This window comes from Gopherus flavomarginatus, chromosome 2 (genome assembly GCF_025201925.1).
Source record: "Gopherus flavomarginatus isolate rGopFla2 chromosome 2, rGopFla2.mat.asm, whole genome shotgun sequence".
Taxonomy (NCBI): Eukaryota; Metazoa; Chordata; order Testudines; family Testudinidae; genus Gopherus; species Gopherus flavomarginatus.
The window spans coordinates 293,935,802-293,963,644 of NC_066618.1; the positions used below are offsets into that span (position 1 = coordinate 293,935,802).

A 27,843-nucleotide genomic window follows, 5' to 3' on the forward strand; every position below is an offset into this window, starting at 1 on the left:
TGAACTAGAGTGATGGGGTGACAGGGTGGGGGACAAATTTAAGACACAGTTGGAGGGGGGAAAGTGTCCTGATTCTGGTGTATTCTCCCAAAGGACATGATGGAAATCTCATTGTCAAAGATATCCTCAATTGAACGTCACTGAAGGCCACACTGTAGTCAGTGCTGCACAAGGCAGAGTTGCAATGCATTAGCTGTCACAATTAGTCATTCTCTCTCTGTTATGTTTCTGTTTGTGACTCTGAAGATGTGTGGTATTACGTCCTTCGTGCTATGCTTGTCTGCAGCCACTGTTCAAATAAAAATGGCATCAAAGCAAGATGGCAACAAAGCATACCTACAAGACTGTACCATTCATTGAAGCACTGGATTAGGATAGGCTTGCTCTGTTGCCACAGGCTGTTTGGTCTCACCCTACCACTCCCCTATCACTGCTATCGTTCAGCAGCTCAGCCTCCATTCTGCTTTGCATCTCATTACCCTTTTCCCACCTGTTTCTCCTCTCTCCTACATTTCCCTTGCACCCCGATGAGTATCTATAACATATTAACAAGCGTATGCGGCATAAAATAAAAATTGAAACAAGGCACCTGTGATGTTCCCTTCTGGTGTTATCCTAACTGGTGATCTGCTAGGTCACTCCAATCATTGACTCTGGGAGTCAGCTGTATCCTGCTCTGCTGTGAGAGCCCCCACTCCTGGGCTGCTCACGCACAGCCTCCAGCATGTAAGCTGTTCCTTCCATTGTGCAACCGAGTGACACTGGCCAATATCTCCAGCCCCAGACACAGCCCTAGGAACCTCCGTCTTGCAGTGCCCAGTTATGCCCGCTGGACGCTGAAAGCTTATATAAGTTAATCAATTTAACAAAGAAATTGATATGTACTAGGCTTGTTACCCCAAGGGGAGACTTCGGCACACTTCCGACCAAACACACTGCTTCAGGTAGAACAAACAGATTTATTAACTACAGAAATAAAGTTTAAGTGATTATAAGTCAAAGCATACCAAGTCAGATTTGGTCAAATGAAATAAAAGCAAAAGGCATTCTACACTGATCTTAACACTTTAAGTGTTCTTACAAAGGTAGATGCTTCTCACCACAGGTTGGCTGGTTGCTCTTCAGTCAGGCTCTCCCCTTTGATCAGCGCTTCAGTTGCTTGGTGTGGCGTCTGTAAATGTATTGGAAGAGAGAGAGTGCATGGCAAAATGTCTCTCCCTTTTATCATTTCCTTTCTTCCCTCATGGCTTTGTCCCCCCACTTCAGAGTCAGGTGAGAATTACCTTATCACAAGTCCCAAACTGACCCCGGGAAGGGGGGTGACTCACTCCAGAGTCCAACAGATCCTATTGTTGTTGCCTAGGCGTCCTTTGTTCTTGTGAGACTGGCTGGGTTTGTCACATACATGCCCTGATGAGGTGTGAACTGCCTCTCTGTTCTTGGAGAGTTTTTGCCTGGGCTTCCTTTAAGCCAGGAGGACCCCTTTTCAGCCTTGTAACTACATACACGAAATTATAACCTATAACCTCACTATAACATGACTGTGACAATTACCACAACATCACTATTAACAACCATACTCAGTGCATCATGAGCCTTCTGAAGACACCCAACATGGCAAACTTTGCATTGGATACCACACAATAATTTTATAAAGATGAACGTGTTCCCGAGGTACAGAGCATCACAGCATCTGTCTGTGATCACACTGGACCCATGTCTTGTATGTGGTTATCCCTTTCCCGCATCTTTTACCTGCTCTTGTCTCTTTTCCGAGTGCTAGGTCCTTGGGGCAAGCACTGTTGTCCTTTAGGACTGTGCAATGACTTTTTGGGCACATCTGCAGTTCACTGCTACAAGCATAGAAGAGTCATGTAAAAGTTGTTGCCTTTCTGAATCCGCAGGCAGACAGCGCCATTGCCTCCGCTGCCACGTGACAAAGCTAAGTTCCTGAGACTCAGCTCAGTGCCACGGATGTTACTCAGTATGCTACGAGCAGCAGTGAGACGGTCAAGAATCATATCCAGCCCAAGGCTGCATGGCCAGGGAAAGTTATGAGAAGCAGCAGCAGCAGCAAAATGAGTAGCTGTTATACATGGGGAAGATGATGCAAAAGCAGTAGCTGTGGACAAACAGTGGAAGTCTTTCTTCCTCTCTTCACACAACAGCTGGGAGGCTGGGTAAAATGCAGTGCAGCAGAGACCCAGCATGCCTGCTGTGGAAGGACACACTGGAGCAGAAGATGCAGACAGCTCCTTCTTCCTTCCAAGGAGAAGCTTCATGGTTATCAGACCTTTAACTAGCCAGAAATCAACACAACACACACCATTCCCCGGCATTCCTTGGTAGGAACCCTAGTACCTTTCACACCAGATCCTAGGGAAAGAGGAGGCTCTAGGTTTCTCTGGCCCACACTAACAAGCCCCCCATCTGTGCCTTTTATAACTCCTCCTGGCTAGCGGGTGTTTGGCAAGTTCTTCAAAACTCCCAAGATAAGCCTTTAGCTGCAACAGCATGGCAATTCCACATTTCCAATACTTCGCTGAGTCTTACCCTTGCTTACAAGTGGGGTAAGCATCAACAAGGCCAGCTGTGACTTTCTTTAGGGTTTGCACACATGGAACAATCTTGGTTATTGAAAACAGTGCCAACCAATCCTCCCAAGAGACAAGGCCTCAGATACATTGCATGTGAGCACATCCTGTTCTTTGTGCTTAATGATGAAGTGACTGAAGACCTTCTCATGTGGCTTGTAGCCCATTTCTGCTTCAAAATTTCAAATCAGAAACAAACTGCTACCAGGAGAATTTCCAGTTTTTCAGCCTAACTTGTAAACTTTTGGAGGGCAGGACTGTTTTTTTCTATGCTTGTACAGCACCTAGCCATTGAGCTCTGACCTCATTGGTCTCTAGGTGCTACCTCAATACAAGTGTTAAGTAAATAATCATCCTTCATTGCCAAGAAGGAGTGGCTAATCAGATAGGTTATTATCCTGGGCCTACCTTCTGAGTATCTATGTTGGGTTTTTCTCTCACTCTAGCCTAAAGCCACTTTAAAAAAATATTCAGTGGAGATCACTCAATTGGTCTTGAGAATTTTCAGGAGTATGAGAAAAGGACTAAATTGATCCAACACTTTTCAGGGAGTTCTGAGAGAGAGAGCCAGAATAGCTGCAAAGTTTGTTTGTTTTTGGTTATGTCACGTTACCAGGCAAACATGAACAAAGACAGAAAAATGTACTTCCCTGTTAAAGGAAAATCAGTTTTAATGTTAAAGATTTAAAACCCCACAAATAAATACCATCCAGGCACAGCAGAAAAGAAATGGTTCACGGGAACTTTAATACTGAACAAGTCTGATGTAATCTATAGCCCATCAACATATATTCAAACTTCAGATAAAATAATGTTGCATCTTCACAAAAGCTCTTCCTAGTTTAGTAGAAAGCTTGTTTCAATAATGCTAGACTTTTGAGTGTCACAGCGATATAAAACCTGTTTTAATTGTTTAGTTCATCAGAACATTTCCTAGTTTCCAGGATAATTAAACCCATTCCCTCATCCCCTTCTCTACAATGCCATGGCCCAGTGTGGAAGAGGACAGAACTCCCAAAGCCCGCTCTGGAATGTTCAAACCCTTAAATGCTTGGCATCTCTCTTTAAAAGAGAGAATTTATTTTAAAAGCCGCTTTAATGGCAGCTGGGAATTACCACGGAGGCACTTTGTTCTGTGATTTCCCAGCTGCTGACCCTATTCACAAGAACAAGGCCTGACGCATACACCCAGCTCCAGAACGTGTGCTGCAGGCTGATCTTACTAGGCCTTCTATAATGAGCAACATAAGCTGCTGAAAGAGCCAGTTCTGCACTCCGGCTGCCCCTTTTACCACATTCAGGAGCCCTTTGAAAATCCTGTTCTTCTTTTTGCATCCCTGCTAGCTAGTACAATTGCAAGATTACTGTTAACGCTTGCTTGTCTTTCAGACATTCACTGGGAAAAAACGTTGTCCTGCACTTCGCCCAGGCACACAGGATAAGGGTTGATTTTAAATAGCAAAGGGGGGATAGTTATATGTCAGCATCTTATGTTTTATTGCAAGAAGCTTGTTTTATACACACAAGAGCACCTACGCATACCAACTACGCAGATGGCATTTATGGCTATGTAAGGGCATTCATTTCCTTGCCCAGAAGCGGTCCTACGTGTTAATAACTGCTCCTAATGGCAGACTCTCCTATTAGGACGGCATTGCACCACCCGTATGGAAGAGACCAAAAGAGGCTGCAAGGAGATGCTGAATGGCTAGTGACACTTGCCCCCAAGAACAGGACAATGTCACCCGGAAAACAGAGGTCACCGAGGGCTGTTTTCCTTGTGCTGACACTTCTCTCCCCCGCCCCACATCCAGGGGGTCTCAAATTTTTTCTTAGCATAAAGCATCTTAGGAGATATCAGCTTTCGGGAGGCCTCCCACTCACCAGTCCCATATGCAATCATGCAACACCTTCTTACGTGGAAAGGCATTCATGGTTAGTTTTAAATTAAGAAATAAAAACAGTGCAATGCAGGCAATATTCTGCCACCATTAAGGAATATTAATCACCATCCCCTTTTGGCTCATCTTTTCATTCATTGCCTCCTCCCCATCTGTTCTGTTCCTGCCATCTCTCCTCCACTACACACTCCACCCTGTTGCCTGATCCTCCACATTTTTCTGGCATAAACTTCCTTCCCTTCCCCCCCTCCCCCTCGAGCTCCTTCGCACATGCTGCCCTTTATCCCTTCACGCTCCCCTCCTACCAGATGACTTCAGACTCAGAGGCTCCTTTTCCTTTCCTATGCAGCAGTAGGCATGGGAGGAGTATCAGGCTGGCTCTTTGTTAGCTGCCGAACGGATAGGAAGCCCGCTGCTGGCAATGTTGCCATGTTACCTGCCAACTCCCCATGGACCCTCAACAGGTGCACCACACCTGGGGACTAAACTGGCTTTCCTTATCTTCACAGCCCTTCGTGGCATCCCCACCGGTCCAAACGAGCCCAGGTCTCATCTCCTTCTATTGCCCCTTCCACGCTGCCATTTCCCGCATCCTCTCCGTCCCCCAACCTCTCCTGGGTCAGAGGCAGATTGTCTCACTCCTTCTGCACAGGGCAACTGCCTCCACTCAGAGGAGAATGGGGGCTTTGGATTCTCAGGGCCTAGAACCACAAAGCAGCAGGTCGGCCAGCCTGCCACGCAGCTCCCCGCCCCATTAAGTCAGAGCGTAGCAGCAGCGCACCGAAGAACCAAGTTCCCGTGGATTAAACGCACTTGAGTAGCTAGAAGGGAGGAGCAGACACGTATCACTGATGCAACTGGGGAGAGAGCATGCTTACAATTTAAAGAAAGGCGTCCTGGGGAACTCCAGGCCCAAACCCTCACCCCCACCATGACATCCATGGGAAAGTGGGGAAGTCTGGCTAGTTTTCCCTCTTGGTTCTTGTTTAAAAAGTCACTCTAAGGAAAGAGATTCCAGGAACAGCTAGAGACTCCATTCCAATCCGCCGCCCTCCCCACCCCCTTTCTATATGTCAGACTCTGATCCACCATCTTCTACTGCAGGTTTTTTTCTAAAGGTTAATCCACGAGAAACTGCACTTGTTTCCAACCCAAACTTGCTTGCCTTGACTACAGCCATCAATTATTTTCTAAGTTCTGTGCAAGGTTGCAATGGTAAATAGCAATTGCCTGCCTATGGGGATCAACATCATAGCAAGGAAGAGACAGAGACAATATAGCAATAGCTTTGTTAGTCTGCAAACAGAAGCCTGAAACGCTAGCTCAGAGGGATGCGTCTCCCATCTCATTCAATGTGGCACTGACTCTGAAGCTGAACGATGACTGTTAATCTCAATGCTTCCCCTTATTTCACTAATATCATAGTAGTAACATTTAGATAATGGGGGTTCATCCTTTGTTGCCTGATGCAGCAGCAGCTACTCTAATGGCAAGTGTAACAAACGTAAAGGTGCTTTTTAATAATCTTGTAAATGGTTATTTCACCCTGTGGCTCTGTCTGGGTAGCATCTTGGTGGGGAGAGAGGAGCTTGAAGGGTCATTAGGAGGCAATGCCAGAGCAAAAAGCCTTACTGGCTCTAGCCTGCTCTCTTTGGGGAGTGTGAACAGGGAGGGTCAGAGAGAGAGGCCAGACTGAGTCCCCCAGACACACAGGACCATCAGAGCTCTGCTAGAATGTCAATAGGTTTCGTTCCGTTACAGGAAGAGAAGAGGAAAACCTGTCTAGCTCAGTTTGTAGTGAAGGGAAAGATTAAGAGAGACTACTTTCCAACTCCTAAATAAAAACCCTTTGCTTTAAGAAGGCTGTTGGTCACTATCCATGGTCACAGGTTCCTGACGGGAGGGCAGGCACCAGGTGCCTGGAACCCACTCAGGCCTGCAGTGTGATCAGCAACTGGTGATGTACCCAGGTCCTGGTCTGAGAGTTGTAAGATTATGCGATTTCCCCCCAAGACAGGAAAAGGGGGGGAAGATGACCACCTGAGAGTTTGCACTCAGAAACCAGAAGGGCAGAAAAGATGCCGCTAGCCCTGTAACTGTGATGGAAATCTGGCTGTTTCTTGGGGTCTCTCCTCTCAAAGCACCAGAGAACCTACCCCTACTTCAGAAAAACACCACAGATGCCCCATGAGTGCAGAGGCGGCTCTTCCCTGCCCCGACTTTCCATGGATCCGCCATCTTGTCCGCCTGTAAATTATAGCTATCCAGAGGGGAGGAAAGATCACATGTGCTCCTGGGGAAGTGAGCAGAGGTAGGGGGAGGTGACAACACAAAGAATCCACGCAGGAAGAGTGGGTCTGGAATACAGACACAGCCGCTCTCTGTTGCGCTGGGTGCAGGGAGCTCCCAGCTCCCATTCACCGTGGCTGCTCAAAGCCAGTAGGGCATAGGCAGGAAGCTAATGAGCAGGTGCTTTCACTCTGCTCCCGCTTGCCTGGCAGCTCTACCTGCCTCCACTGAACATACTAAACCCACCTGCACCAGACTGCCTCCCAAACGAGCAGCGCCCGACTCATCTGTAGCAGGGCCATCAGCAAGTCACCTAGAGATACAGCGCTGATATTCAGCTGACTTCTGAGGACTAGATTTCTCTCTCTCACACACATACACTCCCTCCTCTTTTGTTGCATGATCTAACAGAAAAAAAAGGTTACAGAAAATGGTGAGAACAAGAGGAGAAAGCTTGACTGAAAGGCTTAAAAAAAACTGAAGGAAAAAAAAAATCAACCTTGGCTCCAAGGAAAGGTTGCCTGGCACCGAAAGGCAAAGGCATCCTGTTTAGTACCAAACTCCCCAGGGCACCCTCCAAGTGTTTATTCAGCAACTCCTACATTTTCTTATCAACAAGCTGGCCTGGCAAACTGTTGCCATGAGGGACATAATCTGCGTCGGGAGCCACACGCGCTGAGACTGTTAACTCTGTGGTGGAACGCCACACAGCAATACACAAGGCACTCAAGGAACAAACTCAGCTCGGACCATTTTAGAGCATCCAGCTCTATTGCCATGACAGCAGCTGCTCCCTGCTGCTATTACAACAGTTTGCCCAGGCATAGCAAGACAAGCAACAGCAAACAGCCTAATAGCAAAGCCTAGAGCCCCTAATACAGTCAGGGCCCCATTGTACTATGCATTATACAGACACACACAAACTGTCTCTTCCCTGAACAGCTTATAATGTTAACAGACTAAACAAAAGGTGGGAGGGGAAACTGAGGCACAGAGAAAGGAAGTGACTTGCCCAAGTTCACCCAGCAGGTCTCTGGCAGAGATGAGAACAGAACCCAGGTCTCCTGATTCCCAGTCGAGTGCCCTCCCCACTGGGTCATGCTGCCTCTCAGCAGGCAGCGAGCCCCACAACCTGATTAAGAATACTTTTCCCCTATACTTGACCCCAGTTCTTCAAACCCCCATATGTCCTGCCTCTGAGCAGGGAGAGGAGAAAACCCCTTTCCCCTGATGCAGTGTTTACTCATTACACAGGTGCAGATTTCCATGCCAGAAGCAGAGAACAGCTACTCAGGGTGGGAAATACAAATATAATCACTTCCTTGCCAATAAAAGCAAGCCATCACCTGCACTCAGGAGTCCCTCGCCATGGCTGCTTCAGATCTGTAAGCTACAGAACATTTATATGATGTTAAAAATACTGGGCTGGTTACACAGCATAAGCTGGAGAGATCTGGTCTCATGACTCAGCTCAGTGGGGGAAGCAGTTCTTGGCTCCCATGGTCTAGCGCTCCAGAGTGGTGATCCCAGCTCTGCCAAGGACTTGCTGTGTGACCTCGGGCCAGACGCATGACCTCATCTAGAAGATGGGCAGTAAGCGTGACTTGTGTCTCGAGTGGGGTTGGGAGGATGAAGTGCCTGTGCACTTTGAATAATAAGTGAAGCTGTGTGAGATAGAAAGCAGGATCTGGCTCCTGGTTTGGGTTTTTCCATTTCATTTCATTACACACACCCACACCCCTTTACAGAGGGAAAAAAAGACAGTTAGCTGAAGGTTTCTGCAGCTGCTTACCAGCCCTAGACTGAACTGAGAATGTGGCTTTTGATGGCAAGTGGTTAGCTCATGGAAATCACACAAGCAGGCTGTAGGAATACAAAAAAAGAGAGACCTCTTACAATTGCAAATAGGTTCCTGTACGCAGATAACAGGACCTGCATGCAGCTATTGTGCAACGCCATGAGCTGTGCCCATGAAGACGTGTCAGAACACTCATTCTATCCTGATGTGGGGGAGCGGCAGGCTGGTGCTACGCAACGATGCCAAATGATCCAACTCCATTTGCAGAATGATCCCTCCCCGCTAGAGCGAAGCAATCTCCCTGTCCTCCAGCCAGCTTTTTAGGATTTCCATTTTGGCTCAGCCACCCTGATCTTCCTCTAAGCCTGGTTCTATTACGAAAGCACTGGCAGGAGCGACTCAACACAAGGTAATTCTGACAAGATGGCAGGGCTAGAAATCCCCTTTTTCATACAGTAAGGATTGAATCGTGTCTTCGCATCTGACAATACTTCAGAGGACAAATGAAAAACGCATCTAGCCTCGACAGTCTGCAATATCAGATGACCCCAGGACAATAGATGCCCTACAGCTTACAGGGAGCCTTAAAAGTGACGCAGAAAAAAGAAGAGGATGATAAAATATAGGAGTTCCCATACCACCAGATCAAATCATTTACCCATTGAGTCGGACATTCTGTCTCCAGTAGCGACCAACCCCCGACAGTTTGGAGAAATGAAATAGAACCAGGTGCTTTATGATTATATATCAATGTATAGAGAGGGAATCACCTTCCTGATCTCTGCAATCAGCTCATGTCCTGATGCATGAGATTGATTTACCTGTATCTTAGATCTGGGGGCGGGGGGAGAAACAGACCACATCATGCAGGTTTCTCAATGTTAAGAATCAAGTCTGACTCCCAACCTGACACTTGCGGCAAAATATGCCGGCGAGTTCAACTGGAAAGACTCCGACTCAATCTACCATAGCGCACAGAACTGTGCATGGGAACTGCTCTTGCCCTGTTTCCCCCCACCCGCACTTGCAACAGTACAACACACAAAACTGCTTTCAGCTCCCAAATCAAGCACCCGGTGACCTTCAGTGATGTAGAGAGGAAATTATCAGGCAGTATTAAAAAGCAGAGATACAGCAAATTTACCACTGATTGGATGAGATACCATAGCACAAAGACTTACACAGAAAATGGATCCCTCCACCCCATGCCTTTCAAATTGCCTAGTGTCATGGGAAACTAAACCTGACATCCAAACAGTTAAGATACAAGAGAATAAGAATACAAATATTTCTAAGATAAAAACTTGCCTTCCAGGAAAACAGTTGGCTATGAACACTGCACAGCTGCAGACACCCCCTATCAACTCCATGCCTCCTGCACAGACTTTGAATTCGAGGGGAGAGGAAGGAGATATTGCAGCTGATGAGCTGCAAGAGGCTCTTAGCAAAGTTGTATAGCAATCTCGTCTGAAATTGAGACAGTTGCCATGAGCTTGTCTGCAGATCCCACACAGCTGAGAATCAGCACTTATGTGACCTGCATACACAGCAATTCATTACATCAACATCCCTCTTCCAATTGCTTTCCCCCACCCCCATCCCCCAAACCCACATACACTCCAAACACTTTCTATGGGATTGGAGCAAAACCCTATACTATTTGACCTGCAAATCCTGCTTGACTTTAGGATACCACCACCACCACCTTTGGTGGTGTTAACCAAAATCCCAATGTCCTTTACGGTCATTGATCAAAGCTCAGGACATCTGTGCGAGGTGGATGAACAGGTAGAGAAAGATTTCTTTGACATGGAACAAGCTTTGTGGATGGGGGGGGGGGGGAGCAGTAAACGTGGTATATCTTGATTTTAGTAAGGCTTTTGACACTGTCTCACATGACCTTCTCATAAACAAACTAGGGAAATGCAACCTAGATGGAGCTACTATAAGGTGGGTGCATAACTGGTTGGAAAATTGTTCCCAGAGAATAGTCAGTGTTTCATAGTCATACTGGAAGGCCATATTGAGTGGGATCCCGCAGAGATCAGTTCTGGGTCCAGTTCTGTTCAATATCTTCATCAGTGATTTAGATAATGGCATAAAGAGTATACTGATGAAGTTTGTGGACAATACAAATCTGGGAGGAGTTGCAAGTGCTTTGGAGAATAAGATTAAAATTCAAAATGATGTGGATGAACTGGAGAAATGGTTTGAAGTAAATAGGATGAAATTCAATAAGGACAAATGCAAAGTACTCCACTTAGGAAGGAACAATCAGTTGCACACATACACAATGGGAAATGATTGCCTAGGAAGGAGAACTGCAGAAAGAGATCTGGGGGTCATAGTGGATCACAAGCTAAATATGAGTCAACAGTGTAACACTGTTGGAAAGAAAAAAAAAATTCTGGGATGTATTAGCAGGAGTGTTGTAAAAAAGCCACAAAAAGTAATTCTGCCGCTCTACACCACACTGGTAAGGCCTCAGTTGGAGTAGTGGGTCCAGTTCTGGGTGCCGCATTTCAGGAAAGATGTGGACAAATTCGACACAGTCCAGAGAAAAGCAACAAAAATGATAAAAGGTCTACAAAACATGACCTATGAGGGAAGATTTAAAAAATTGGGTTTGCTTAGTCTGGAGAAGAGATGACTGAGGGGGGACATGATAGCAGTTTTCAAGCACATAAAAGGTAGTTACAAGAAGAAGGGAGAAAAATTGTTGTCTTTAGCCTCTGAGGGTATGGCTACAATTGGAATTTCAAAGCGCTGCCCTGGCAGCGCTGTGCGGGATCGCTGCCGCGGCAGCGCTTTGAAGTGTGAGTGTAGTCGGAGCGGCAGCCCTGGGAGACAGCCTCTCCCAGCGCTGCATGTAAACCACATCCTTTACGGGTGTGGCGTGCAGAGCTGGGAGCCGTGCTCCCAGCGCTGCCGCCCTGATTACACTGACACTTTACAGCACTGTATCTTGCAGTGCTCAGGGGGGTGTTTTTTCACACCTCTGAGCACGAAAGTTGCAGCGCTGTAAAGTGTGAGTGTAGCCATGGCCTGAGAAAAGGACAAGAAGCAATGGGTTTAAATTGCAGAAAAGGCGGTTTAGGTTGGCCATTAGGAAAAAACTAACTAGCCAGACACTTAGGAAAACACTGGAATAAATTGCCTAGGGAAGTTGTGGAATCTCCGTCATTGGAGATTTTTAAGAGCAGGTTAGAGAAACCCTTTCAGGGATGGTCTGGAGATAATATATATTCCTGCCTTGAGTGCAGGGGACTGGATTAGAAGACCTCTCGCAGTTCCTTCCAGTCCTACAACTCTATGATTAAGTGACTTGGCCAAGGTCAAACAGCAAGTCAGCGTATGACCTGGAAGAGAACCCAGACCTGACGTACTCCCTTGCTCTAACACCTAGGATAGACTTCTATTCAGTAGCTGGTGTACAGGATTACGTTTCTGGGAGTCTTACCTTTCCAGGTCACAACAATACATTTCCTAGTGAAAATTTTCAGTGTGACAGACATGAACCCCTCATTAGCAGTGCAATGAGGAATTCAGACAGATATGGGTAATACACAAAAGAAATAAACCAAACTCCAGCGGGGAAATACTCCCTCCAGTTATCAGAAGCCTGAAGGTTCCATTTGTATTTCTTCCCTTTACACTTACTTTTTATACTCTACAAAAGGTATTTTCCAGCGAGAGTCTTTGGGAAAATCCCCATGACTGAGAGCTGCCCATGCACCACCCCTCTCAATTACTGTCACCCATGGCTGTATCGAGAGCCCTACCAAATGTATGGTCCATTTTGATCAATTTCACAGCCAGAGGTTTTTAAAACTGGTCAATTTCACATTTTCAGGTGTTTATATCTGAATTTTCACCATGTTGTAACCATGGGGGCCCATCCCCCAAAGAGGTGGGGGCGTCACAAAGCTATTCTGGGTGGGGTTGCAGGATTGTCACCCTCATTTCTGTACTGCTGGGCTCTGAAGGCAGCACAGCCGCAGAGATTCCTGCAGCCTGGGGAGTTTCTGTGAAGTGGGTCTGATCTCCCCGCCAAGAACAGCCTTGCAGGGGAAGAGGAAATCCTGTCCCCAGTCCAGCAGACTAGCAGCTGGGCCCAGCAAATGCTCCCAGCCCTGACCCTCTTTCTCCCCTCCAACAGCTAGTTTTCACAGGGGAGGTCTGATTTCATGGTCCGTGACATGTTTTTCATGGCTGTGAATTTGGATATCCATCAGCAGGATCAGAACTGCAGCAATTGCTCCCGATGAAGGGCTACCATGAGTGACACAAGCTTTCTCAGCAACTAGCTGTGTAGCAGTTACAGCTACTACAGAATTTGCTTTGGTTTTTTAATCTACAAAGAAGTATGAGCATAAATAACCCCTCCTTTCCAGGATAGTTCAAAACTACGTTTAGAGCACTCATTGTCTTGTTCCAATCTGTCCCTCACAACCATCCAACACCAGCTTTCTTTGTCCTTTCCTGGCATCTCTTCTTCTTGAACAGTCTTCTTGTATCCACTGTCTTTCCATCTTATTTCAAATCTCTTTCAAACACATCATTTAATCTCCATCTGGACCACTTAACGTTCTGACCCAAGATCAATGCTTTTACAGAAATCAGCAGAAAAGTTTCAATTAAAATCAAAATTTTAGAAGCAGCAGTTAGAAAACCATTCTCTTGCAGTGTCTGCAACTCATACTGTAGCACTGGGCTAGAACATGAGAGAAATTAACACCAACTATTAACACCTGCCCAATGCTGACAGCAATACAAGAGAAACAGCAAAAACAGCAACAATTCTTTTAAAAGTACTTTTGGTTTTAAGCTCATATGCAGTTTATTAGTAACCGGTAAGGTTATTCTAAAAAAAACAAAAACAGGCTCTGATTTTTAAACTGAGAGCTTCTTTAATTTAAAACCCAACAAAGCCTGAGAGTAGGAAAGAAATGGTGAGCTCAATTCATGGGGAAACTAAGGGCTTGGCTATACTTGCAGGTGTGCAGCGCTGGGAGTTGCAGCTGTCTTCGTACAGCTATGTAGGGAAAGTGCTGCAGTGTGGCCACATTGACAGCTACCAGTGCTGCACTGTGGCCACATTTGCAGCATTTGCAGAGCTGTTGGGAGTGATGCATTGTGGGCAGCTATCCCAGCGTTCAAGTGGCTGCAACGTGCTTTTCAAAAGAGGGGGGTGGGCTGGAGTGTGACAGGGAGCGTGAGGGAGACAGAAAGAGTGGATTTTTGGAGCTGACACTGTGTCAGCTCCCTGCCTTGCAAGTTCTAAGGACTGGAAGATACATAGCACCAACCTTCAATCATTTTAGAAGTTTCGACCCCTTCCCTCGCCCCTTCTTATTCACTAAATTCAAATTATGCACTCCTAAATAGCCTTCAGACCAGATAAGCAGCTGCTCCAAAACAGACTTCCCCCTCCCCCCACCGTGTTGCTTCTCTCCTCAAGCAAACAGCTGTGAACATTCCAAAGCAATTCCCCTGCCTCTGCTCAAGCAAAAGAGCTGTGTTTGTTTTTTAGATAAGCAGCTCCGGGAGCCCAGAGTTCACAACAAACCGGAAGAGTGGCTGAACAGGCATTCTGGGATACCTCCGAATACCTCGGAGGCCAATTACAGCGCTTTTGGTGGCCACACTTGCGGAGCAGCGCTGCATCACCAGCGCTGCAATCCTTATACCCGAAGCAGAGCAGGAGTACGGCCAGTGCTGCAGCCAGGGAGATGCAGCGCTGTATGTGCCTTGCAAGTGTGGACGGTGAGTAAGTTGCAGCGCTGGTGGTGGATTTACAGTGCTGCAACTCTCCAGCGTAGCCAAGCCCTAAGTGACATACTGACTGATGCCAAAATTCTGATGACCATGCCAGGTTCTGCAGAGCAACAACCATCAGAGAAAGAAATAAGAGAGGAATGTGAGTAGGTGAAAACCAAACAATCCATCTAAAGGGGGGAAATGCCAAAGACATCCACTGCTCCACCAGTAAGGTCATGTCTTCACTACAGAATCCACTCCAGTTACTCCTCTCACTTAAGCCTAGCTCGAGTGAATGCGACCACACTCAACATGACCACTCTGAGCAGTTTAACTGCAGATGAGTTGTGCTAAATTGATCTGTAGTCTATAGCTAGGCTTAGCAGAATACGGAGGTGGACGGGTGGTCACTCATTTCAGCAGATAATACTTGTGTTTACTTTAAGCTGTTTTTAATTTTTATCTATTTCAATTTTCACAGTTTGGGAAACTGGGGGGGGAGCAGACAAGGGAAAGGGGGTCAGAAATTATTTAACGACGGGAGACATTGAGACTCTAAATTAAAGCTTTATAAGAGTTAAAACACACAGTCAGCATCATGTGTCAAAATACACAAAGTAAATACCCTTAAATCAAACTCTGACAGGTTCTCAAGAAGCATTATTTTTACTTTGCCTACCCATACATTTTGATTATCGCCAATGGAAGTATTCTTTCGTCTGTGCATGCGTAAGGTAAAACTGACATTTATTGATAAAAATCTAAGGCGTCCAACTGTATCTATACCCAAGGGGCCAGTCAACTCGAGTAAAAAGCACCACCGACACTTAAGGCAAACGTTTGTGTGTGGACAGGACTAGAGTTAACTCTGCAGTGAAGACAAGCCCTAAGAGAGAGAAATTTAAAAAACTCCTCACAATCCCACCACTGTGATTAGCCATTTGGTAATTCTCTACACAGACTGCCCTACTGAATGATCAGTTAGCTGGTACCATTGTATGCAAGTGGAAATACAGAAGTTCTACCAGCACGACTAACTTGAAAATGAAGTCCATTAGTCAGGCTGAGAGATTCCTTTGCTGCCACTACCCCCAATCAAATCCCTTAAACCTGCAATTTAGAGGAATAAGAAACTGTCTTGTTTACTGAGCCCTGTATTTAACAATAATCTACAATCAGTTTTCTATTCGATAATCACTCTTTAAGTGCATGCACAGATTCTCCCTTGTTGCTGTAAAACCTCTGCTGGCTTTGCTCCAGGTTCCACTCTCTTCTTTTCTGTAGGCGAACACGGCATCTCTTCTTTTGCATTGACCCCAGTCAATGTTTCTGTAACACCTTGGCCCAGACCCCCTCTGCACAGTCCCCAGTCCGCTGTGAGCAGACCCAACCGCTGGGTCCCACATGCTTCCATGACAAATGGGTCTGAGTTGAGCTGGGTTGAGCTGTCTCTGTTTCTAGCTCTGGGTCTACAGGGCCAAGGTGGGATCCACATTCCAGCTTCCCTAGACCTTGAAACAACTGCCTCAGACCTCCCAATCCTTCCTCCCCTCCCCAAAGAGTTTTCTGCCCAAATTGCAGGTGCTCTGGGCTTCTGGGTTAACTCCTTCTGGACAATATGGCAAGAAGCAAGAAACAGGCTTGGGAAAAGACCTCATTTGCCACAGTCACTTCAGTCTTGAAAGCACTTGAGAACAACAGATCGTTGCGGAGATTAAAGTCTCATCACACACCTTAGTCTGCTCTCACCCAATCTGTGAGCCTGGGGTTTGTCAGCATTTCAGGTTGGGCAGAGTCCCTCCTGCATAGCTTCCCGACCCTCTCCCCCGCAACAACTCAGAGTAGCATCCCACTCAAAAAGTCTGCTCCTTTTTGCTATGATTTCCACTGGAAAGCTCCAGCCCCGCCCACAGTCAGGCTTACCACATTTATGGAAGAACACAAGAAACAGCCATATAGGGTCAGACCAAAGATCCACCTAGCCCAGGATCCTGTCTTCTGACAGGGACCAGCACCAGATGCTTCACAGGGAATGAACAGAACAGGGCAATTATCGAGTGATCCATCCCCTGTCATCTAGTCCCAGCTTCTGGCGGTCAGAGATTTAGGGAGCTCCAGATCATGGGGGTTGCATCTCTGACTATCTTAGCTAATAGTCACTGATGGACCGATCCTCTGTGAAGTTGTCTAATTGTTTTTTGAATCCAGTTACACTTTTGGCCTTCACAACATCCCCTGGCAACGAGCATGCTGTGTGAAGAAGTACTTAAACCTGCTGCCTCTTAATTTCATTGGATGACCCTTGGATCTTGCATTACACAAAGAGGTAAATAACACTTCCCTATTCAGATTCTCCATGCCATTTATGGTTTTACAGAAAATCTGTGGTTTGATAGGCATAAGTGGCTAAGAGACAATCAATGGACGGCTTCTCAGTGATCATCATTCAACAGATGTATCAAAAACCTTTCTTGGTCAGACACTGTCTTCAGTGCAATACAATAAACTGCCTAGGGAAACTTTAGACATGCTCAGTACATACACCTCTACCCCGATATAACGCGACCCGATATAACACGAATTCGGATATAACGCGGTAAAGAAGCACTCGGGGGGAGGGAGCTGCACACTCTGGCGGATCAATGCAAGTTCGATATAATGGGTTTCACCTATAATGCGGTAAGATTTTTTGGCTCCCAAGGACAGCATTATATCGAGGTAGAGGTGTATTACAAAAATAAAGAAGATCCTAATACAAAATGAGCTCACAATTTGATACACACATGCCACAGTCATAGTTTCTTTCCCTCTAACCCCACATTGTGTTCTAGCCTTCCTTCATATTTTCCTCTTGATTTCACCCAAATATTTCACTTCCCTAAAGGCTTGTCTACACATGGAATTGTTCCCAATTAACATCATATGTGGACACTTGCTCTGGAATAAGAGTCCACACATGGAGTTATCCAGGAACAGCCACTGTGCTTTAAATTCACACCCTACCTTAATCTACATTAATTTTCAAGTGTAAACAAATCCTAATCTATCCTATCAAGTCTTCATACATGTACACCCCTGTACACATCCACACATCCTATTCACACAATTCAGTGAGGGTTAATTAGCACAGTAAGCAACGCAACTGCTTCCAGAGTGTGAACACAGACAGACCCCTCTGAATTCTGCCCGACCAACAAGATCTGCCCAGGCCAAGGCTAAGCATCAGACTTGGTATTTGATTCCAAGTGTCTATTTTTCAGCAGTGTCTAGACCTGATCCTGTGTTAGGTTGATATACAGCCATTACTTGAATATTTTAACCAGATAATTAACAGCTAGACAAAAAACCTACACTCTCCAGGGTTAATGCCCAACACAGAATCCCTCCACTCCCCCTCCTTCAGCTGAGGCAGGTGCTGAGATTCCTATATGGACACAGCAGTTCTTGTCTTTCCTAGCAACCTCTGGCCAGCTGGTATCTGAAAAGTTTGAGGCCTTTCTTGCGTTGCACTCTAGATCTTCGGAGGGATTAAAAACCACTATGTTTGCCTCCCATACCAGAGCCACTAGGGTGCTGTGGAGATGGAGAGCTTCCATGGTTCTCTGCATCCCAAAGTTTCTTTTGGATTGTGATCCTGTGTGAAAAGCTCCACTCCCTGCTCTGGAATTTCCCAGACACTAGCAACACAAGATTGACTCCCATTGTCAGTTCCACAGATGCTGGCAGGAGTCTCAGAAGAGGCACTGACCTCTGAAAAGACTGCCAGGTTGCAGCAGAGAAGAAACTGGCCAGAGATATAAGCAGCAGCAGCAACAGCACTTAAGCCATCTCCTGACAGATTCAGAAAGCACTGCATTAGTTTACACACCAGTCACGTTTTGAAGCCTATCATCACATCCATTAGAGAAGAAAATTATTCACATTTTTAGTGAGTTCTTAGATTCCCAAGAGAGAGCCGTCAAGTTCAGCCAAAAGTTTCTCACCACAGGGAAGTGGATTTTTTCTCAAGACTCAATGATTCATTGCCAAAAAGTTTGCTCACCTGTTTGACACGGTTAGCTGCCAGTTAAATGTTCTCATCTAGTCTAGTAGAGGCTGGATCCAAACAGATACGTTTAAGATTTTACATTTTTCATCGTGGGGCCATTTTATAAACACGCATGAGCTGCAGAAAGCTCTAATAGCACCCTATGGAAGATCTTAGAAGAACCGCTATTCTTGGCTGCAAGATCACTTATTCCCAGGACGTGGAAATGGCTAGAACCACCACCCTGGACTGAATGGTTGAAAAACAATCTGCAAAAGCACTCAAAACTCCATCCACTTGAGAAGTAACTCCTAGATGCCCACAACAGCCATGCTAGGAGCAGCATTCAGCAAGTTACATAAGCATATAAGATGGCTATACTGGGTCAGACCAATGGCCCATCTATCCCAGTATCACCTCTTGAGATAGTGGCTAGTGCCAGATGCTTCAGAGGGAATGAACAGAACAGAGCAACTATCAAGGGATCCATCCCCTGTCGTCCAATCCCAGTTTCTGGCAGTCAGAGGTTTAGGGACATTCAGATCATGCAGTTGTATCCCTGAGCATCTTGGCTAACAGTCATTGATAGACATATCCTCCATGAAAGTATCTAGTTCTTTTTTGAAAGCCATTATACTTTTTGGACTTCACAATGTCTCCTGGCAATGAGTTCCACAGGTTGACTGTGCCTGGTGTGAAATACTTCATTTTGTTTGTTTTAAACCTGCCGCCTATTAATATAATTGGATGACACCTTGTTTTTGTGTTATGAGAAGGAGTAGATGACACTTCCTTAGTTGCTTTCTCCACCCCATTCATGATTTTATAGACCCCTACCGTAACTGTCGTCATCTCTTTTCTAAGCTGAACAGTCCAAGGACAGTTCTACACTTAAAATGCTGCATTGGCGCAGCTGGGCCATTGTAGCACTTTAATGAGGCTGCTCTAAGTTGATGGCAGAGAGTGTCTCCCGTCAGTTCAGTTAAAAAACCATCCCGCTGACATAGCGCTGTCTACACCAGCACAGAAGTCAGTATAACTATGGTCACTCAGAGGTGTGGATTATTGAGATCCCTGAGCAAAGTAGTTATACCGAAGTAATTCTGTACTTTAGCCCTGGTCCACACTACGAGTTTAGGTCAAATTTAGCAGCATTAGACTGATTTAACCCTGCACCCGTCCACACAATGAAGCCGTTATTTTCGACTTAAAGGGTTGTTAAAATTGATTTTGGTACTCCTCCCCCGACGAAGGGATTAGCACTGAAATCGACCTTGCTGGGTCGAATTTGGGGTAGCGTGGTCGCAATGTGACAGTATTGGCCTCCGGGAGCTATCCCAGAGTGCTCCATTGTGATCACTCTGGATAGCACTCTAAACTTTGATGCACTGGCCAGGTAGACAGGAAACGGCCTGCGAACTTTTGAATCTCATTTCCTGTTTAGCCAGTGTGGCGATTTGCGGGTGAGTGCAGCTCTCATCAGCAGAGGTGACTGTGATGGAGTCCCAGAATCGCAAAAGCGCTCCAGCATGGACCGAACGGGAGGTACGGGATCTGATCGCTGTATGGGGAGACGAATCCATGCTATCAGAACTCAGTTCCAAAAGACAAAATGCCCAAACATTTGAAAAAAATCTCAAAGGGCAGGAAGGACAGAGGCTATAACAGGGACCCACAGCAATGCCACGTGAAACTTAAGGAGTGAGGCAAGCCTACCAAAAAACCAGAGAGGCAAATGGCCACTCTGGGTCAGAGCCCCAGACATGCTGCTTTTATGATGAGCTGCATGACATTCTAGGGGGTGACCCTACAACTACCCCATCCCTGTGCTTTGACTCTGTTAACAGAGTAGCACAAAACAGGGATCTGGGTTTGGGGGAGGAGGAAGAGGAAGTTGAAGATAGCTTCCTTGCTGTGAGCTGATAAACTGCTTTCCCTGACAGCCAGGAACTGTTTCTCACCCCTGACCTGGAGTCCACCTGCACATTTCCCAGAGTCACTATCCCTAAAATCAGCAGGTCTTTGACTGTGTTGGCTACTTGGATCACAGCAGCCCCCACAGTAGATTTGCCCACTCCAAATTGATGCCCGACTTACCGGTAGCTGTCTGGCGTTGCAAGCTTCCACAGGGCTAACGCCACTCGCTTCTCAACTGTGAGGGCTGCTCTCATCTTGGTACTCTTGTGCTTCAGGGCAGGGGAAAGCAAGTCAGAAAGTTCCATGAAAGTGCCCTTACACAAGCGAAAGTTTCGCAGCCACTGGGAATTGTCCCAGACATGCAACACTATGAGGTCTCACCAGTCTGTGCTTGTTTCCTGGGCCCAAAATCAGCGTTCCACGGCATGCACCTGCCCCATTAACATCATGATGTCCACATTGCCGGGGCTTTGAGAGAAGTCTGTGTCCATGTCCTCATCACTCTCATCACCGCACTGCCATTGCCTAATCGCCTGCTTTTGCAGGTTCTGGTTCTGCATATACTGCAGGATAATGCGCATGGTGTTTACAGTGCTCATAATTGCGGTGGTGTCTGAGCGGGCTCCATGCTTGCCGTGCTATGGTGTCTGCCCTGAAAAAAGGCGCAAACGATTGTCTGCTGTTGCTCTGATGGAGGGAGGGGCAAGCGATGACATGGCTTACAGAGTTGTCACACAGAATGGCCCCCTCAAGGATTGAACTCACAACTCTGGGTTTAGCAGACCAATGCTCAAACCAATGAGCTATTCCGCCCCCACTATTCAAGGAAGGAGGGAGGGGGAAGCAAATGAATACAAAACGAATCTGGTCTCTTTATTACTTTGATCCACTCCATCTCTCTGATACATCTTAGGCTGGCAGCAGATGGTGCAGTACGACTTCTAGCCACAGTTGTCTCCTGGCTGCTTGCCAGAAGATGGTGCAGTACGACTGCTGGCCATCGTTGTCTCCCATTTACGTCCAGGCGCTTCCAGTCAACCTCACCAAGGCCAGCCAGGAGCACACACTTCTGCCCAGGCACCCCTAACCAACTTCACCGAGGTCAGCTAAAAGAGCACCCAGGAGATGACGATGATGGCAACCAATCATAATGCACCGTCTGCTGCCAAAAGGCAATGAGCTGCTGCTGTGTAGCAATGCAGTCCCATGTCTGCCTGCACTCAGGAGACATACAGTGATGGTGAGCTGAGCGGGCTCCATGCTTGCTGTGGTATGTTGTCTGCACGGGTAACCCAGGAAAAAAGGCGAGAAATGATTTATTGCTGTTGTGGGTGGGGAGGGCTGACATTTACCTAGAACCACCAGTGACAATGTCTTTGCCCCATCAGGCACTGGGAGCTCAACCCAGAATTCCAATGGGCAGCGCAGACTGTGGGAGAGTTACCCACAATGCAACACTCCAGAAGTCGACACTAGCCTCGGTACTGTGGATGCACTTAGCCGAGTTAATGGTCTTAAATCTGGACATACACAATCGAGTGTATAAAATTGATTTCTAAAAAATTGACTTCTATAAATTTGACCTAATTTTGTAGTGTAAACATACCCGTAGACAAAGGCCCAGTCTTTTTAACCACTCCTCATGTGGAAGCAGTTCCTACACCTAATCATTTTTGTTGCTCTTCTCTGTACCGTTTCCAATTCCAAGGTATCTTTTTTGACATGGGGTGACCAGATCTGCACGCAGTATTCAAGGTGTGTGCTTACCATGAATTTATAGAGAGACATTGTACTATTTTCTGTCTTATCTCTCCCTTTCCTAGTGGCTCTTAACATTCTATTCGGGGTTTTTTTGACTGCCGCTGCACATTGAGAGTATGTTTTCAGAGAACTATCCACAGGACTCCAAGATCTCTTTCTTGAGTGGTAACAGCTAATTTAACCCAACTTAGTGAGATCCCTTTGTATTTCTTTGCAATTTTTAGGATTTAACTATTCTGAATAATTTTGTATCATCTGCAAACTTTGCTTCTTAACTGTTTACCCCTTTTTTCCAGATCACCTATGGATATGCTGAACCACACAGGTCCCGATACAGATCCTTAAGGGACTCAACTATTTACCACTTTCCATTGTGAAAATTGCCCATTTATTACTATCTTTTGTTTCCTATCTTTTAAGCAGTAACTGATCCATGATGGCAGTGACCTCAGACTCAGAGACTTTAAGGCCAGAAGGGACCATTGTGACCTCCTGCACATTGCAGGCCACAGAAACTCACCCACCTCCTTCTGTAATAAACCCCAATCTCTGGCTGAGTTACTGAGGTCCTCAAATCATGATTTAAAGACTTCAAATTACAGAGATGCCACCATTTATTCTGGTTTAAATCTGCAAGTGGCCCATGCCCCAGAGAAAAGCAAAAACCCGCCAAGGTCTCTGCCAATCTGACCCGGGGGAGATTCCTTCCCAACCCCAAATATGGCAATCAGCTGAACTTTGAACATGCCAGCAAGACCTGTGAAAGAATTCTCTGTAATAACTCAGAGCACTCCCCATCTAGTGCATCATCTCTGGCCATTCTGAATTTTTGCTACTAGCACTTGTAGATCGGCTATGTGCCACTGGGCAATCTTGTCATAGGCAATCTTGTAGGCAATCTTGTCATACCATACCCTCCATAAACTTATCAAGCTCAGTTTTGAAGCCAGTTAGGTTTTTGGCCCCACTGCTCCACTCTGAAAGATGTTCTGGAACTTCACTCCTCTGATGGTAAGAAAACTTTGTCTAATTTCAAGCCTAAACTTGTTGATGGCCAGTTTACATCCATTTGTTCTTATGTCCACATTGGCACTTTACTTAAATACCTCCTCTCCCTCCCTGGTACTTATCCCTGTGATGTACTTATAGAAAGCAACCATATCTCCCCTCGACCTTCTTTTGGTTAGGCTAAACAAGCCAAGCTCATTTAGTCTCCTCTCATAAAGTAGGTTTTCCATTCCTCTGATCATCCCAGTAGCCCTTCTCTGTACCTGTTCCAGTTTGAATTCATCTTTCTTAAACATGGGAGACCAGAACTGCATACAGTGTTCCAGATAAGGTCTCACCAGTGCCTTGTATAATGGCAATAACACTTCCCTATCTCTACAGGAAATACCTCGCCTGATGCATCCTGGGAGCGTATAAGCCTTTTTCATGGCCTCATCACATTGGCAGCTCATAATCATCTTGTAATTCACCAACAAACCCAAGTTTTTCTCCTCCTCTGTTGCTTCCAACTGATACATCCCCAGCTTATGGCAAAAAAATTTGTTGATAGTCTCTAAGTGCATGACCTTGCAATTTGCACTACTAAATTTCATCCCGTTTCTATTACTCCAGTTTTCAAGGTCCTCCATATCTCCTTGAATTATATTCCTGTCCTCCTTCATATTGGTAATACCTCCCAACTTTGTGTCATCTGCAAATTTTATTAGCAGTCTCCTACTTTTTATGCCCTCTTTGGTGTGAGATCTTCTCAAAGGCTTTCTGAAAGTCCAAGTACATTATATCCACTGTTGACACCATCAGTAAATTCTAATAGATTTGTGAGGCATGACTTCTCTTGGCAAAAGCTGTGTTGACTCTTCCCCAATATACTGTGTTCATCTATGTGTCTGGTAATTCTGTTCTTTACTATAGTTTCAGCCAATTTGCCTGATACTAAAGTTAGGTTTACCAAGCCTGTAATTGCCCATAATCACCTCTGGAGCCCTTTTTTCTTTTAAACTATATCATATTAGCTACCCTCCTGTCATCTGGTACAGAGACTGATTTAAGTGACAGGTTACATACTACAGTTAGTAGTTCTGTAAATTCATATCTGAGTTCCTTCAGAACTCTTGGTAGACTACTATATGGTCCTGGTGACTTATTACAGTTTAATAATTTATCAATTTCTTTCAAAACCTCCTCTTATTGACACCTCACTCTGGGACAATTCTTCAGATTTGTCACATAAGAATGGCTCCGTTGTGGGAATCTCCCTCACACCCTCTGTAATGAAGACCGATGCAAAGAATTCATTTAGATTCTCCACAATGGTCTTGTCTTTCTTGAACGTTCCTTTAGCACCTCGATCGTCCAGTGGCCCTACTCACTGTTTGTCAGGCTTCCTGCTTCTGATGTACTTAATTCTTTTGCCATTGGTTTTTGTGTCTTTTGCTAGCTGCTTTTCAGATTCTTTTTTTCACGTGCCTTATTACACTTGACTTGCCAGAGTTTATGTTCCTTTCTATTCTTCTCAGGAAGACTTGACTTCCAATTTTTAAAACATGCCTTTTTGCCTCTAATTGCCTCTTTTACTCTGCTGTTCAGCCATGGTGGCATTTTTTTTTTAAATCCTCATTTACTCTAGCCTCTATTATAGCGTTTTTAAATAATCTCCATGCAGTTTGCAGGCATTTCACTGTTGATTGTTCCTTTTAATTTCCGTTTAGCCAGCCTCCTCATTTTTCTGACCAAGGGCCTATTGTTCCTGCCCTACGTAGAACTTCATCTTCCTTGTCCCAGCAGTTCCCGGGGAATAACAGTTTTAGACTCTGCCAGACTCTAGAATTGAATGCAGCAGGGTTCCGTGTTCCAGTGTGGGGCAGAAAATGAGCATGTTCACAGGGCAAGGAAGGACAATGTGCTCTGACAATACTCAGATCCTTGAGCTAGTTAAGGTCATCACTCTGCTTCTGAGGACAGTAAGAGCTCACTGGCCTTCCCCCCCGAGGTTTGTAAACTGCTGCTGTTGTAGTTCTTTTTAGGGAAAGAGATAAGAAGGAGAATTCAACAAGGGGAGCAGAACAGAGCATAGAGGAAGCAGCAGCAAAAGGAAGGGGAAGGAAAAAAGAGATGCCACCTACTTTGTCCCCCACAGAACTGGCTGGGAAAGAAAGTGACAAAAGAAAGCATAGGGCTTGTCTACAGGAACCACAGACCCTAGTAAGCTGGGGTGTGAATTTACCCTACACTAGCTTGCTGTGGTGTAACTGCACATACCCTGCTAATGCGTGTTAACAGTTCATTAATGCACTGTGAGCTAGTCCCCTTTCAAAGAAGAGGATCAGAGCAAAGCGTTCTAACAAGCTGTTAATGCATGTCAGCAAGGTGCACAGGGACAATTAGACAGCAACAGGCTAGCCCCGGGTTGCTGTGGGCTAATTGTTGAGGTAGGCAAGTCCTTAAAAAGAGAGGTCCATTCTAGTGAAGAGAAAGCAGTTTGCAGTTTTCACACAAGTTAGCAAGTCCAAGGTAAACCCTAGGGTCTTCACAGTCTAACTCGATCTGGTAACGACAAAACTGCATTGTTTTCACTCAGGGCTTGTCTACATCAGAAAGTTGCAGCGCTGGTGAGGGAGTTACAGCGCTGCAACTTAGGAGGTGTACACATCTGCAGGGCACCACCAGCGCTGCAACTCCCTGTTTGCAGCGCTGGCCGTACTCCCGTTTTGTCTCGGGTGTAGAGGATCCAGCGCTGGTAATCAAGTATAGACACTTACCAGCGCTTTTCTTGACCTCCGTGGAATAAGCAGGTATCCCAGCATACCTGAGGAAGCCTCTGGTAATCAAGCTGGTCTCCTTCCCCGGCTTGCTCTCGCGTTCCCCGAACCCCGAGCAAGCAGGTCTCCGTCCCTGCGGTTTGCAGGGTGGTTCCGGGAACGCGAGAGCAAACCGGGGAAGGAGACCAGCTTCGCCGCGGTTTGCTCTCACGTTCCGCGAACCACCCTGCAAACCGCAGGGAAGGAGACCTGCTTGCTCGGCGGTTCGGGGAACGCGAGAGCAAACCGGGGAAGGAGACCAGCTTCGCCGCGGTTTGCTCTCGCGTTCCCCGAACAAGCAGGTCTCCTTCCCTGCGGTTTGCACGGTGGTTCGCGGAACGCGAGAGCAAACCGCGGCGAAGCTGGTCTCCTTTCCCGGTTTGCTCTCGCGTTCCCCGAACCCGAGCAAGCAGGTCTCCTTCCCTGCGGTTTGCAGGGTGGTTCGCGGAACGCGAGAGCAAACCGCGGCGAAGCTGGTCTCCTTTTCCGGTTTGCTCTCGCGTTCCCCGAACCCGAGCAAGCAGGTCTCCTTCCCTGCGGTTTGCAGGGTGGTTCGCGAACGCGAGAGCAAACCGCGGCGAAGCTGGTCTCCTTTCCCGGTTTGCTCTCGCGTTCCCCGAACCCGAGCAAGCAGGTCTCCTTCCCTGCGGTTTGCAGGGTGGTTCGCGGAACGCGAGAGCAAACCGCGGCGAAGCTGGTCTCCTTCCCCGGTTTGCTCTCGCGTTCCCCGAAACCCCTTGAAGCCGCCCAACAGCGCTGCAGTGTGGCCACATCTAACACCACTTGCAGCGCTGGTTGCTGTAAGTGTGGCCACTCTGCAGCGCTGGCCCTATACAGCTGTACTAATACAGCTGTAACAACCAGCGCTGCAAAATTTTAGATGTAGACATGGCCTCAGATTTGACTTAAGAACACACAACCTTAAGGTGTTAGAACATGGTTAAACACGAGGAATCTGACTTAACGCCCAATTCTTAACCAGGGTTCCCTCCTGCTCTCTATTGTTTTTTAAAACACTTAACTTATAATGAGCTCTGTAGTCAAACCTCATTGCTGCCATTATTGATTACTTTTTTGCTGGAAGCAACCTAGGAGTTTTTAACTACTAGAACATACAACAATAAAAAAGAATTTTTTGCTTATGCTGTATAAGAATTACTTAGAAATCAATGAGTGTTTCTTGGGAGCTGTTACATTACCTAATTAACAGCTATGTACCCGTGACATTTATAAACGTTGTGGAAGTAACAAAATATGACTAAGTAATTGAATTGAATTTATTGTGTTTGCTGGGGTGCAACAGGAAGAACCACCTTTAGCAGCCCTTGCTCAGGTATGGGCCCAATTATCTTCTCAGTGGATGGCTGACTAATCAGAGGGCTGTTACCTTTTCTCAAAGCACCAGCTGGCTCCTAGATCTGCATTTACTCATGCTTCCTCTCAGGTGTAATTATTCTATAGCAGAAGGTAACGTGGGGCATCACCAATAGGTGGCATTGCCTAGAATAAAAAGAAGAAATATGCACATGTAACTGAGAACAGTTGCCGGGATCTGTGTATACAATGCCCTAAACGTGACTGGTTAGATGGTAAAGATTTTTTTTTTTTGCATTGTCTTCAGGAGAGTAACATGGCTTACTCTCGTTTCTGAGAGCTGTCTCCTGTTGCAGGACTTGTATTTAAATATAGAACTGTAACTCTGTGTGCAGATAGGTATTCTGTACTTGGACCCAAACCACCTCCCACTGAAGTAAATGGAGGCCTTTCCTTTAGCTTCACTTAGCATTGAATCTGACCCCAATGTCCCTCTTTTGTTTGAGGGTACATGTTCAGAGTTCACTTGAGTTATCTACATTTAAATGTAATCCTCTCGCATTAGGCTAACCTGAGTGAGAGCAGCCACTTTGTGAAAAAGCTTTCAAGTTGCTACGTCCACACTTCTCTGCACTCACTCATGAGTGGCACTAAGATTTCTGGGGGCATACACAGG

General features: G+C 46.1%; 1 protein-coding gene across 2 annotated transcripts in view; it reads right to left on the reverse strand.

Annotated features, from left to right (window-relative positions):
• Positions 1-27,843, reverse strand: part of PTP4A3 (protein tyrosine phosphatase 4A3) — a 174,244-nt gene that overhangs the window by 137,336 nt on the left and 9,065 nt on the right. The window contains exon 2 of one of the 2 annotated variants that reach the window (XM_050941418.1): positions 27,241-27,353. The exons of the other annotated variant lie outside the window; for it this stretch is intronic. The gene's annotated coding sequence lies outside the window, so the exon portion shown is untranslated. The remainder of the gene's footprint in view (positions 1-27,240; positions 27,354-27,843) is intronic. 2 annotated transcript variants of the gene reach the window in all.